This window comes from Schistocerca gregaria, chromosome 2, assembly GCF_023897955.1.
Source record: "Schistocerca gregaria isolate iqSchGreg1 chromosome 2, iqSchGreg1.2, whole genome shotgun sequence".
Taxonomy (NCBI): domain Eukaryota; kingdom Metazoa; phylum Arthropoda; class Insecta; order Orthoptera; family Acrididae; genus Schistocerca; species Schistocerca gregaria.
Window position 1 is genome coordinate 128,454,062 of NC_064921.1, and position 13,903 is coordinate 128,467,964.

The 13,903-nt window shown below is 41.4% G+C and overlaps 1 protein-coding gene across 8 annotated transcripts in view; it reads left to right on the forward strand.

The window, feature by feature from the left end:
- LOC126336504 (neutral ceramidase-like) overlaps nt 1-13,903 on the forward strand; it is a 489,135-nt gene that overhangs the window by 463,371 nt on the left and 11,861 nt on the right. The window lies entirely within an intron of this gene.

A 13,903-nucleotide genomic window follows, 5' to 3' on the forward strand; every position in this document is an offset into this window, starting at 1 on the left:
CATTGCCCAAGTGTGAATAGATGTCCTCTGAGGGTTACGTACAAACTTAATTATGTACGTAGACAGTTCATCCTTCTCAGGAATCGAGTATCTCGACCGTTTTTCCCTATTATCGACTTTGATACTTGCAAGATATTGGCCCCAATAATTCCAAATCTTCCGAGAATGTTTTAATTTTAAATCTGAAGGCTCGTAACAAACGACACTAGAAATTTTTTTTCGTGTGGTACAACTACAGGTTAACATATTTCCAATTTTTTCCCCTTACGTGCACTATGAAACCTTCCTTCCTCCAAATTTTATGATTCTAGGTTCTACGTTTTAATGAGTGATTTTGCGAGTAACAAAATACGTGACATAAATAGTCTACAATTTGATTGCATTGATTTAGGAGGTTAACATTTTTACACCAGCAAGGGACCATAGACCTTAGTATGCGATATAGATTTCATCTTGATACGTCCACCCGTTCCTGAAAAAAAAAAAAGTGTCGAAAGTGACGGACAGACAGACGGGGAACAAAATGATTTCTTGGGTTCTGTTTTGACCCAATGAAGCACGGAACCCTAAAATAGACTTGGATAAGAGAGAACGAAACATCTGTAGTTCCAGTCGAAACATCTGTAATTCCAATAAAAGAGGCTTCTAGAAAATATAAATGAACAAACTGAAAGCAACGGGTCGACACTTATACCGCATCGCGAAAACAAATGAAAAATACGATACCCAGAGTAACGAAACCATATATACCTGCAAACTTAAGAGCGCGCCGGTCGATAACCTCATTTTTGTGGCTTGGCTGGATTCCCCAAGTTTGTCCCGTGCTGAAAGTTGTATACGCCATCTGCTTTTGGTACGACTTCAAACAGTTGCCTTAGGCCAAACAGCTAGCGGTATCTCGTTTAGAAAGTAACTGATAGCAATAACATGATGCCAATATAATCATTCCCCAGTCGCCAGCTGCGAGCTAAATGTCTTATACAGTTCAGAACTCTATGGACGATGCGCTGTAAAGAAGCAGTCAAAAGACACGAAATCGCGCACTGCACTCGACATACTGGGTTGATTTTATGGAACATGGACGCCAGATTAATAGCTACACATTATTAGTGACTGATTTGTTAAGCACAGACTTCGGATTGAGAGCGGACCAAATAAAGACAAACGTATTAAGAAACTTTATAACTAAAATTAACAATTTCAATATCGAAACTGGAGTCGATGTGGTGCCCATAGTAAGGAAATCCTGTTACCCTGGAATCAAAACAACGCAAGATGCACGAAAAAAGGAGATAGGACGCAGGCACAAACAAAGAATGCGTTTCTCGCCCAAAGAAGTATGTATGTATCACACACTGGCCTTGACTTGATAAAGAAGTTTTTTCGAAAATATATGTGTTGTTAATTTAGATTGTGGCAAAGTATAATTCAAGAAACTGGAAGCGTTTCAGATGTCTTGTTACAGGAACAAGCTGGACATTATGAGTGATTCCTCTCAGAATCCATGCTGAAAGCAATACGTCGAAAAGTTACCTTGAAATATAGTTAGGAGTAGCGACATGCGTTGAGAAATAGCTTGCACGGTGCTAGAAGGAACAATAGGATTTAAAATCCATAGCTTACTCATAGATCGGAAGATACCCGAAAAATAATTAAGGACATCGGGTATCAGTGTTACTCTTGGATGAAAAGGTAAGCTCAGGTGGAAGTCTAGGCGCATCAGGTCAGTCACAACACTGGTGGAACGGTGACCTAAAAAAATTACCAATTCCGATCATTCATTGTACAGTTATTGTCGTTATTATCCTTTACTTACACATAATTATGTTAAATATGATGAATAAGTTCCATGTTACAGTAATACGGGAAATGTTTCGACTGAAACTGATTTTAACACTGACATAAGCATGAGATCCATAAAACAGAAAATATCCACACTCAGGTCGAAGGCTTGTTCCTTAACTTCGGGAGGGCGTTCGCTACGGTTCCTCACTGTTGCCTTGTGAAAAAAAGATGATCTTACTCTTACGAGACATCAGACCAGCTCTGTGATCTGACTGACGGCATCCTCACGAATAGTATTGAACATGTTATTAGCGGTGCAAAATCGACAGATGTAGAACTATTATAGAAGTATCCCAACGTAGTGTCGTAAGGACTTTACTGATAGCGAGGAATATGAATAGTTTTTGAAAGACGTCGTTTTACCTTAAATCCCATTAGGACATTTTTTATTGAAGAACATAAGAAAACCTACGGCCGTAAGCGGAATAATGACGTCCTTAAAGAACACTTACAGGCTGCGGACAAGAATGGAAAAATCGTAAAGAGTCGACAGCGCCGGAAGTTCCGTGATAGTTTGCATGGCTGACGCTGTTACGTGTAAGAAACTCGGATCAACAGAAAAACAATAGAGGTATACAGCCATGTGTGCTGACAGTGTAAGTAAGTATAATGTGTTACGTATAAATTAACGGGAAGACCCACTATTATTATTCCGTTAAATGGCTTGCCACCAACACACTCAGCCGTACAATATCACTGATTGATGTCCGAAGTAACCTAAAATGGAACGACTACAAAAAACTGATTGTAGGACGTTATTCGTAAGTACTTACGGAGCTTCAGAACGCGACTGCTCGAAAATTACAAGGTATGCAGAAAAATGACACACATCAGGGAATGCGAGCTTCGAAACGCAATACGCGGCATGGCGTAGTCACAAAAAGCACAGCTCTAGGACGCAGGTGTGTGAGAACACGTAGGGAAATCATCCGCTCCTACTTGTCGGATCGAATCACTTCGCGCCTGCAGATGAACAGATCTCTAAAGCACCTGATCTCGTTGAGCCTTCCCGGGCTGGTAACAGCGGGTTCAGTGACTGTCCCTCACGTATTGACGTTTGCTGTATCACAAACGCTGAACAAATTGAACACCTGTAATGAGAGTTCACAACTTGTAGAGCTGCTCTCTCTCCACTGATATGTGTGTATTTTCACTTACCTTGTAGGTTTCGAGCAGCGATCTTCGGAAACACCGGAGGTACGTACGAATAACCCTGTAGAATAGGTAAATAACAAAAAGAATTCAAAGTAAGACAGTTCTCTGACAAAGGTGGTATCTCATAACAAACCCTTCTGCGACAGCTTCTTGAGTACAGCTTGTCATTCTGGGCAAGGCGCCGGTTAGGATTAAAAGAAGAGATGAGAGAAATCAGTTTGAGTACTTTGTGTTCAAGTACTTATCTCGATACTATTATGCATATGCTCATCAAAATCCAGTGACAGTAGTTAAAAAAGAGACGTGAGCGAAGCAACATATCACTCAGTCACATTACTCGCGAAATGACCATGATGGGAAAACTGAAAGAAATTAGCCATCATGAGCAGACACACGAACTATTCGCAATTCATATAAGAAAGGGGAGTCACAGAAGTAACCTCCGCCACGTACCGGAAGGCGATGTCTTGAGGAGTAGATAAGAATCCTGTTGAGATTCGACAGTTTACTTTCCAGAATGAAATATTTTTAAAACAGCCTCTAAACTGTGGCTAAGCTCTTTCCCCGCAGTACCCTGTGTTACAGGAGTGCTAATTTCACAAGTTGGCAGCAGAACTTCTGTGATACGAGAGAACTGCTGGTGGTTGTGGCTTTTTCCCCACAGATAAGTAGGGTTCTCAGCCACGTATGTAATAGCTCTTTGGAGCAGGGTGTTTTCCCCGATAGACTGAAATATGCCATTGTAAAACCATTGCATAAAAAGGGGGATACTTCGGATGTCAACAACTATCGCCCAATCTCTCTTCTGACAGCTCTATCAAAAATTTTTGAGAAAGTAATGTATTCAAGAGTAGCCTCCCATATTTGTAAAAATAAAGTACTAACAAAATGTCAGTTTGGTTTTCAGAAAGGCTTTTCAACAGAAAATGCTATATACGCTTTCACTGATCAAATACTAAATGCTCTGAATTACCGGACATCACCCATTAGTATTTTTTGTTATCTCTCAAAGGCCTTTGATTGTGTAAATTGGCAGGCAGTCATTACAACCAAAGACCACAAAAACCCGACTCGTGCTAGTGTCCGACTGGGTGGTGTATTCAGTGTAGTGTGTCACGATGAAATATATAATACATAGCTTAGTGCCCGCTGATTCGCTCACGTGGAGCGTATGGTCAGCATAGCTTTTTATTTTTTACATTTGTCTTTAACTGATTTTTTTAAGTTGTTGAAAAATTGCAATACCTTCTAAACTTTTCACTTTAACTGAGAGCATGGAAACATGATCTTCCCTGATGTACTTCTCATCAAATAGCGATTCTGGTAGATGGAGTACAAGGTTGCGGTTTACCATGACTTTTGCATTCTTTTGGTGATATTTTCATAGAAACTTTCATCTAACACAAATTTCTTTATATCTAACTGAGAAGCGAAATACCAATTTTCATAGATTTAACTTAATTTTTTTTAAAAGTAACGAAATATTTCCTTAAAAATATCATCCCCCATTTCACTTCCTTAGGAGTTGAATTTTCAAAAACAGTGGAACGGGTATTTTTCTCTTTCTGACGGAGAAGCCAAAGACCAATTTTCATAGACACAGTTTTAAAAATACTTTAGTACTTCTTTAATAACGATTGACTTTAAAAAAAAAAACTTCCTTCCACTATCTCATCCCCTTAGGGGTTGAATTTCCAAAAGTGCTGAAACAGGTGTTCTTTTTCTATTTCTGACTGAGAAACCAAATACCAGTTTCCGTAGGCCTAGCTTTAAATCTGCCTTAATAGGGGCACATTTTCAAAAAAAAACCCTTTCATCCCCTATTTCACTCCCTTAGGACTGGAATTTCGAACAGTTCCTTGTTAAACGATGCCTACAGTATAAGACGAACGCCCTCTCCAAATTTAAAATTTATATTCTCAACAGTTTGGACTGGAAGGTAATGTATCAGTCAGTCAGGACATTGTTTTATACGGCATAGACAGATGGGATATAGCCGAGTGAAGTTTGTGGCACCATTAATTCTGTGAGTGACTTATGAAATAACAGAAGTTATGTAAACGTTAAGCAACTATATCGCCTCAGTTGTTTACAAAGTATGGGAACTTCTGACTGTAGGAGTTAGCTGCACTACTCATCACTTCTTGTCGCTGATTCTTAACCACTCATTTTTTTAAAATAAAATTTTAGTACAATGTTATTTACATTGATAATATATTCATTATATACGACAGAATTGAGATTAGTAACTGCGAAATTTTATGAAGCACTCAAATTGTAAATAATGTGAATATCAGTTCAACATTAAAGTGAAGACTATAAAACACAACTGAAAATGTTTCAATCAAAATGTTTATTAATTAGTAACAGATACTTCGTCAGTGGCTTGCCATGACTGTAACGTACACGTTAGCATAGCCGTACGCCACTTGTCATACTTGCACGCTCGTCGGAGACACAACTTCATCTTAAATGACAACATGTACATTTTTTTGGTGTTACATTTGATTCAGTTCATCACCTAGCCGTAAATAAATAACATAATTGTTAGTTCTAAGCGAAAACCATATCTGACGGGAAAACTGTTAGCTAATTGAAGTAGACGTAACGCACAGAAGAATTCAGTGTGATCCTTGAAAAGGGACTTGTAGCTCCTAAATGCGTTGCAATAAGACACAGCAGCAAAATATGGGAACGAAAAGGGACGTGTGGCTGCCGAGCTATTAGCCAACAAAAGTAATCTAAAATATTTTTGTCTGCAATGTTACGTTTACTGAGTGAGGCGACGTAGTATTTAAGCTGGATTCACACCACACTCAGAATATTTAGATTTAGTTTCCCTAAAGATGATCAAGGAGAAAACTGGGACGGTTCCTATGAAACGCTCGCGGCGGACAGCATTCCTGGCTTTTCTCCTATCATAACTTGAGTTCTATCAACAATGATATCGTCATGGACATGACGTTAAACCCTAATTTTCCTTTTTGAAATTCTTTCTGAATCGTCCTTCGGGAGTTAGGCCATTCTGCTGCGTACTGTGGCAAAGCAAGTAATAATGCTCGCTTACTACGTGTGCAAGAAAGCTCTAAGCAGTAGCGAATAATGCGATTCCCTACCCTGTTTTCCTATCGTGCACCAAGCGCGAGATCCAACTTGACGTGTGTGCAGTTAATGATTGTGCAATAACGCATCTGAAACCTCAGACCACTTAAAATTCTGTAAGTTATAAAATATATTGGCCCTGTATGTAAACAACAATTGGATCCTGTGTTCAGCTATGATTCCTTTCTCAGTTTACGTAAATAATTCTGAGTAAAGCGAGATATGAAGTTACAAACATGAAATTTTCACAGAACATGTATATTATGATTAAACCATCATCTTTTACGACATTTTTCTTTAAAATTTGTTACAGATTTATCATAAAAGTACGTTATCTACTATTTAGGGATAAGCTGCCCATTAGAAATTTCAGCACCACGTTCCAGTGACAGATACAGGAAGCTGTACAGATTTTCAAGATAATAAGTGTAATTTTTTTAGCGTGTTATCGAGACTGTGCTCTGTAATAGAAACAAAAATCATATTAAAAGATAATTCCAATTGGGAAGGGCATCTGCGATTTCTTGTCTCTCAGGTGTTATTACTGAACAAGCAGTTGGAGGCACTAACGATGAAAAGTCGGGTGTTTCAATTGCGCCAGTACCGAGTGACGTAAGCAGCATCCTTACAGGCAGTGGACACAGCCGGTCATACTCAGTTAGTTAGAAGCTAAATGTTACATAGCTCATCTGAACAAATCCTTTGTCGAAATGAATGAGTCAAAGGACCGTGCCGGACCACCTTTTGCCTGGTTTAGTACAGTAACACATCGTGGCATGGACTCAACAAATAGTTGGAAGTTCTCTGCCGAAATACTGAGCCATGCTGAATGTATAGCTGTCTATAATTACGTAAGTGTTGCCATTGCAGAATTTTGTGCACTAACTGACCTCTTGATTGTGTCACGCAGGTGTTCGATGGGATTCTTGTCGGGTCGATAAATCATTCGTCTAATTGTCGAGAATATTCTGACATGGCGCATTGTCATCCATTGTTTCAATCCTCGTTTGGGAACATGAAGCCCATGATTGGCTGCAAATGGTCTCCAAGTAGCTGAACATAACCATTTGCAGTCAAAGATCGGTTCAGTTAGTACCATTAGGCCAATATCATTCCATGTAAACACAATCCACACCATTGTGGACCCACCACAGGTTGTACACTGCCTTGTTGAAAACTTGGATCCATGGCTTCGTGGTGTCTGCACTACACTCGAACCCTACCATCAGCTCTTTTCCAGTCTTCCAGGGTCCAATCGGAACGGTGACGAGCCCAGAACAGGCGCTGCATGCGATATCGTGCTGTTAGCTAAGGCACTCGCGTCCGTCGTCTACTGCCACAGCCCATTAACTCCAAATGTCCCCGCACCGTCCTAACAGATATGTTAGTCGCACGCTTCACATTGATTTCTCCGGCTATTTCACGCAGTGTTGCTTGTCTGTTAGCGCTGACAACTTTATGCCAATGCCGCTGCCGTTGTGGCCGAGCTGTTCTAGGCGCTTCAATCTGGAACCGCGTGACCGCTACGGTCGCTGGTTTGAATCCTGCCTCGGGCATGGATGTGTGTGGTGTCCTTAGGTTAGTTAGGTTAAAGTATTTCTAAGTTCTAGGGGACTGATGACCTCAGATGTTAAGTCCCGTAGTGCTCAGAGCCAATGCCGCTGCTCTTGGTGGTTAAGTGACAGCTGTCGGCCAAGGGCTTGCCCATGTTGAGAGATAATGCTTGAAATTTGTTATTAGCTCAAATTGTTCAAATTTGTTATTCTCGGCACACTCTTGACACTGTGGGCCTCGGAACATTGCATTCTGTAACGAAATGGAATGTCTCATGCGTCTAGCCTCAACTACAATTCCATGTTGAAAGTATGTTAATTCCCGTCGTGCGGTCATAGCAACGTCAGATATCTTTTCACAGTAATCACCTGAGTAGAAACGACAGTTCAGCAATGCACTGCCCAGTTATACCTTGTCTACATGATACTACCGCCACATGTGTGTGTATATATCGTTATAGCGTGACTTTTGTCACCTTAGCGTATACCGTCATTAAGTAATACTGTAAGTAGGCTGTTTAGGTTTTTTTGTTGGTAACACCGCCGCCACGTAGCGCTCTGTATGAAAAATCACTGGCTGTGCTGTGCGCAGTCTGTGTTTAGTTTGCATTGTTGTCTGCCATTGTAGTGTTGAGCAGCGGCAGCTGGATGCTAACAGCGCGTAGCGTTGTGCAGTTGGAGGTGAGCCGCCAGCAGTGGTAGACGTGGGGAGAGAGATGGCGGAGTTTTGAAATTTGTAAGAATTGGTGTCATGAACTGATATATATATTATGACTATTAAGGTAAATACATTGTTTGTTCTCTATTAAAATCTTTCATTTGCTGACTGCTTATCAGTAGTTAGCGCCTTCAGTAGTTTGAATCTTTTATTTAGTTGGCAGCAGTGGCGCTCGCTGTATTGCAGTAGCTTGAGTAACGAAGATTTTTGTGAGATAAGTGATTTGTGAAACGTATAGGTTAATGTTAGTCAGGGCCATTCTTTCGTAGGGATTTTTGGAAGTCAGATTGCGTTGCGCTAAAAATATTGTGTGTCAGCTTAAGCACAGTCGTGTATAAATTGTTCTAAGGGGACGTTTCAATACTTTCTTTCCGCTGGTGAAAACTGAGATCTTAATAAGTAGAATATGGTTTACAGATGATTCTTTCAGAGTATTTGAGCTGGCGGAGTAGTGTGTATGTAACTGTTGCGTGGTTAAGTTAAAGATTTTTTTCAAGATATTGTCATTCTGTTAAGCCGAAACAAAAAGAAAGGATTATGAATACAAAATGTTTTACTCAACACCACGCGACAGTATCTCGTATTACAGGGTCCTTTCCGATCAGACACACCTTACTGAGACGTAAGCTAAACAGAGAAAAACAACTGTTCGCTGTCGGTTGGTTAATTCTGTAGCTGCAGTGCAAATATATCATCTGTGACTTCTGGGAAATTAGATTCTGCAACAAGCCGACGACAACTGATAGCCGTTTCCCTCGTTGCAACAGTGTAACAGATTGAGTCCTTCAGGAGATGGGATTGAAGCTGATGTTATTGGCAACTTCTGAGAAGTAATTTAAGTTACTCAGAGAAAGTAGAAAATCCGGTCTAGCAGTTGATGTCGATATAAGCTATCGCTAACTTCTTGCGGACCATTCGACACCCAAGCAATTACGTTTGGAAAGAAAGAAGCAAGGGCTTATTTTCATGATGTTGTCTTCCTACACTGCAGCTCTTTTGATTACTTGTTATTGCAAAACGGAAAAGTTTCCCTGTTACAAACAGATCAATCTTATTAGGTCTATTTCTCAGATAAGCGAACTGGAAAATAATGTGCGTACTTCTATGAGACTGAGCAGGAAAGTTTTCAGCGGCTAAATATCGAGGAGGTGGGCAAACAGGATTTCGATTTTATGTACATGATATAAAAGCTCATGTCGTAATTAGAAGGCCCACGCATTCTATGAATCTGAGTACAAAGCGATGCTCAAACCAGAAACAGAAAGAACGGTAAAAAAATTTAAAAAAATTCCACCGAAAGTTGCTGTGATCGGAAATGGAAGTACCTTGTGTTATAATTAAAGTGGACCTATTGACGAATGTCCAGAGCGGGCTGCAGTTATAGTATGGCAGTGAAACTCGGCATAAGTTAATGAGGAGCTGATTTACGACGGAAAAACGTAGTTCGAACTGAGGCCACCAGGGGCAAATCTGGCGCAGTACAGGTGTTTGCTTGAGGGTATGACATCCATGCTGTCATCTGACAAGCCATATCGTAAGTGGCCAGTATGGCTATCGGGAAGAGAGACCGTGCACTGTTAGTGGAGCTGTTTTACGTGAATCGCAGCAATTATAGTGTTAAATTGAGAGAGTATCGCCGACTGAAATGTCTGAGGAGAGGCTCGACGTCATTCAATGGTTGCAAGAAGATAATAATGAAATTAGAAATCACAGGTGAGCTTGGCGTAGCACCTAGGAGAGGATAGCATCCTATACTGGTGGAAGTTACTGACGAGTTTGCAGTTGCTGTAACTGACCATGCAGCACTTACCGCTGGTAATGCTAGTGCTAATGTAGTGTCAGGAGAACTGTCCAACCCACGGTCAACAGAACGGCAAGTTTTGTAGTCTATTTCACACTGGTACCCGGACAAGGTCCAGACAATGGAGCAGCTGAAACTTAACGATCCGCAACAACATTCTGAATTTGCTCTTCGGTTTCTGGCACGGATCAAAGTTGTCGATATGTGACCGGGCAATATTCTGTGGAGTGACGAGGCACACTTTACGCTATAGGGTGCAGTAAATATACTGAACTGCCGAATATGGAGTACCGTTAAACTGCGTGTAGTGACCGAAGAATCAATGCACTCTCCGTATGTGACTGTGTTGTGGTTTAACAAGCACCTTCTTTCTCGATCCGTTTACCCAGAGGACCTGCGACGTGTACCGTGACGTTAGCATGTGATTTCTGCTTTGGAAGAGTTCAAGCGTGTGGAAAGCACTGTCTTCATACAAGGTGGGGCAACAAAACACGTCGCTCGCCCATTGAAATATAAGATTAACGAAACCTTCTACGAACGTGTTCTCTCCAGAGCTTTTCCCGATGTATTGCCTGAGAGATCTGAAACCATGTGACTTTTGACTCTGGCAATATCTAAAAGAAAGTGTTTGTCAGGGAGACGTTCGGTCTGTAACCGATCCGAAGACCAGACTAGAGGAAGACGTTGCTCAGATTTCACCTGAACTGCTGCAAGCAACTGATGGTCACATCGTTTTACGGATACAGAATCTCGTCGCCGTCTCCGGTGCTCACACTGGACGAACTTTGTTAGCGGTGGTTAATAATAGAATCAAAATTATGCCTTTCTCACTTGTTAGACCTTTTCTGCTTGCGTCCTGTTTCTAATACATTACACATGGAAACATTTATTTGCGTCTTTCTTGCATTCACAGCGCCACATTTGCACGTGGTGGACAAAACTGGAGCACATTTTTTCCAGCGTAAATCGAATCCACAGTAAAGCTTTAAAATATCTGCCACGTTTCACTGCTGTAAGATAATTACAGTCCACACTGGACAGCACTTGACCTATATCTCTGACGTCGATCTGTTGTAGAATTTTAGAACATGTTTTTTGCTCGAGTATCATGTCGTTTTTGGAAACCCAGAATCTACTCTGTAGGAATCAACATGGATTCCGGAAACAGCGATCGTGTGAGACCCAACTCGCTAGAAATTATTAGATACAGGCTCCCAGGTAGATGCTATTTTCCTAGACTTCCGGAAGTCGTTAGATACAGCTCCGCACTATCGCCTGATAAACTAAGTAAGAGCCTATGGAATATCAGACCAGCTGTGTGGTTGGATTGAAGAGATTTTAGCAAACAGAACACAGCATGTTATCAATGGAGAGACGTCTACAGACGTTAAAGTAACCTCTGGCGTGCCACAGGGGAGTGTTATGGGACGATTGCTTTTCACAATATATATAAATGACCTCGTAGATAGTGTCGGAAGTTCCATGCGGCTTTTCGCGGATGATACTGTAGTATACAGAGAAGTTGCAGCATTAGAAAATTGTAGCGAAGTGCAGGAAGATCTGCAGCGGATAGGCACTTGGTGTAGGGAGTGGCAACTGACCCTTAACATAGACCAATGTAATTTAATGCGAATACATAGAAAGAAGGACCCTTTATTGTTCGGGTATATGATAGCGGAACAAACACTGGTAGCAGTTACTTCTGTAAAATATCTGGGAGTATGCGTGCGGAACGATTTGAAGTGGAATGATCATATAAAATTAATTGTTGGTAACGCGGGTCCCACGTTGAGCTTCATTGGGAGAGTCCTTAGAAAATGTAGACCGTCAATAAAGGAGGTGGCTTACAAAACACTCCTTCGACCTATATTTCAGTATTGCTCATCAGTGTGGGATCCGTACCAGATCCGGTTGACGGAGGAGATAGAGAAGATCCAAAGAAGAGCGGTGCGTTTCGTCACAGGGTTATTTGGTAAGCGTGATAGCGTTACGGAGATCTTTAGAAAACTCAAGTGGCAGACTCTGCAAGAAAGGCGCTCTGCATTGCGGTGTAGCTTGCTCGCCGTTTCGAGAGGGTGCGATTCTGGATGAGGTATCGAATATACTGCTTCTCCCTACTTATACCTCCCGTGGAGATCACGAATGAAAATTAGACAGATTAGAGTGCGCACGGAGGCTTTCAGACAGTCGTTCTTCCCGCGAACCATACGCGACTGGAACAGAAAAGGGAGGTAATGACAGTGGCACGTAAACTGCCCTCCGCCACACACCGTTGGGTAGCTTGCGGAGTATGAATGTAGATGTGCATGTAGACATGTGAGAGTAGCTGTACTTTAGTTATAATAAAACGGAAGGACAATTAAGCTTTTCCCCGTCGACTATGACATCATTAGAGCCAAGGACAGTGCAGTGCAAGAACCTTTTCAAAGGTGCCTTCTTGGTATTTACCTTACTGAATTTAGGAAGAGCACCACGGGCTTAGGACAGGGTAATACTGTGTCAAGAATCTTACTAGTGCATTACTTCAATCCCATGTTCATCCTTCTGGTAAATCACGATTCTTGTTCATTTGAAAATATGAGAGAAAAAGAGTATCACCAGATAAGACTTCCTATATTTCGATAACGAAGAGAACAAAAATAAATGCGAAACGTTTCTTTCGGTCGTGCGGCGCAGCTTCCGGAGAGTCGCTTGAAATTACAGTAACTATCGCTGCCGAAATCCACACACTCTTGGCGATTTCGGGGCGTGAGACAAATTACGCGACGTACGGCTCCACAGCTTTAATTGGAAACGCTTATTGCAGGACCCAGATTAATTCTCTGCGATGTGCTATACATGTGAAATGTATATAAGATTCGACATCCTGCTAGTAGCAATGACTCGTGAGACTCCTCCCTACTTCAGTCTTAAGAAACCGTGCAGCTATACAACTTTGTTTTTGAGTCATTAGTCTTGCAGCCCGCCACGAGTTACTGTCCTGTGCCAGCCTCATCATCTCAGGGTAGCACTTGCAACATACGTCCTCAATTATCTGCTGGATGTATTCCAATCTCTGTCTTCCTCTTAAGCTCCCTCTGGTTCATGGCCCCGAGGTCTTAACACGTGTCCTACCCTCCAGTTCCTTCTCCTGTCAGTGTTTTCCACATATTACTTTCCTCCCCGATTCTGCACAGAATCTCCTCGTTCCTTGCCTTACCAGAACACCTAATTTTGAAAATTAGTCTTTAGCACCGCATCTCAAATGCTTCGATTCTCCTCTGCTCCGATTTTCTCACAGTCCATCTTTCACTACCATACAATGCTGTGTTCCAAACGTATATTCTCAGAAATTTATTCCTCAAATTAAGGCCTGTGTTTGATACTAGTAGACTTCTCTTGGCCAGGAATGCCCTTTTTGCCAGTGCATGTCTCCTTTTGATGTCCTCCGTACTCCGTCCATCATGAGTTGTTTTGCTGCCTAAGTAGCAGAATTCCTTAACCTCATCTACTTCGCGGACATCAATCCTAATATTTCTCGCTGTTCTCATTTCTGCTACCTCTCATTACTTTTCTCTTTGTACGGTTTACTTTCACTCAACATTCTGTTCAAGAATCGTTCCATTCAGTAGATCATGTAATTCTTCTTCACTTTCACACAGGATAACAATGTCGTCAGCGAATCGTATCATTGATGCCCTTTCACATTGAATTTTAATTCCACTCCTGAACCTTTCTTTTATTTCCATC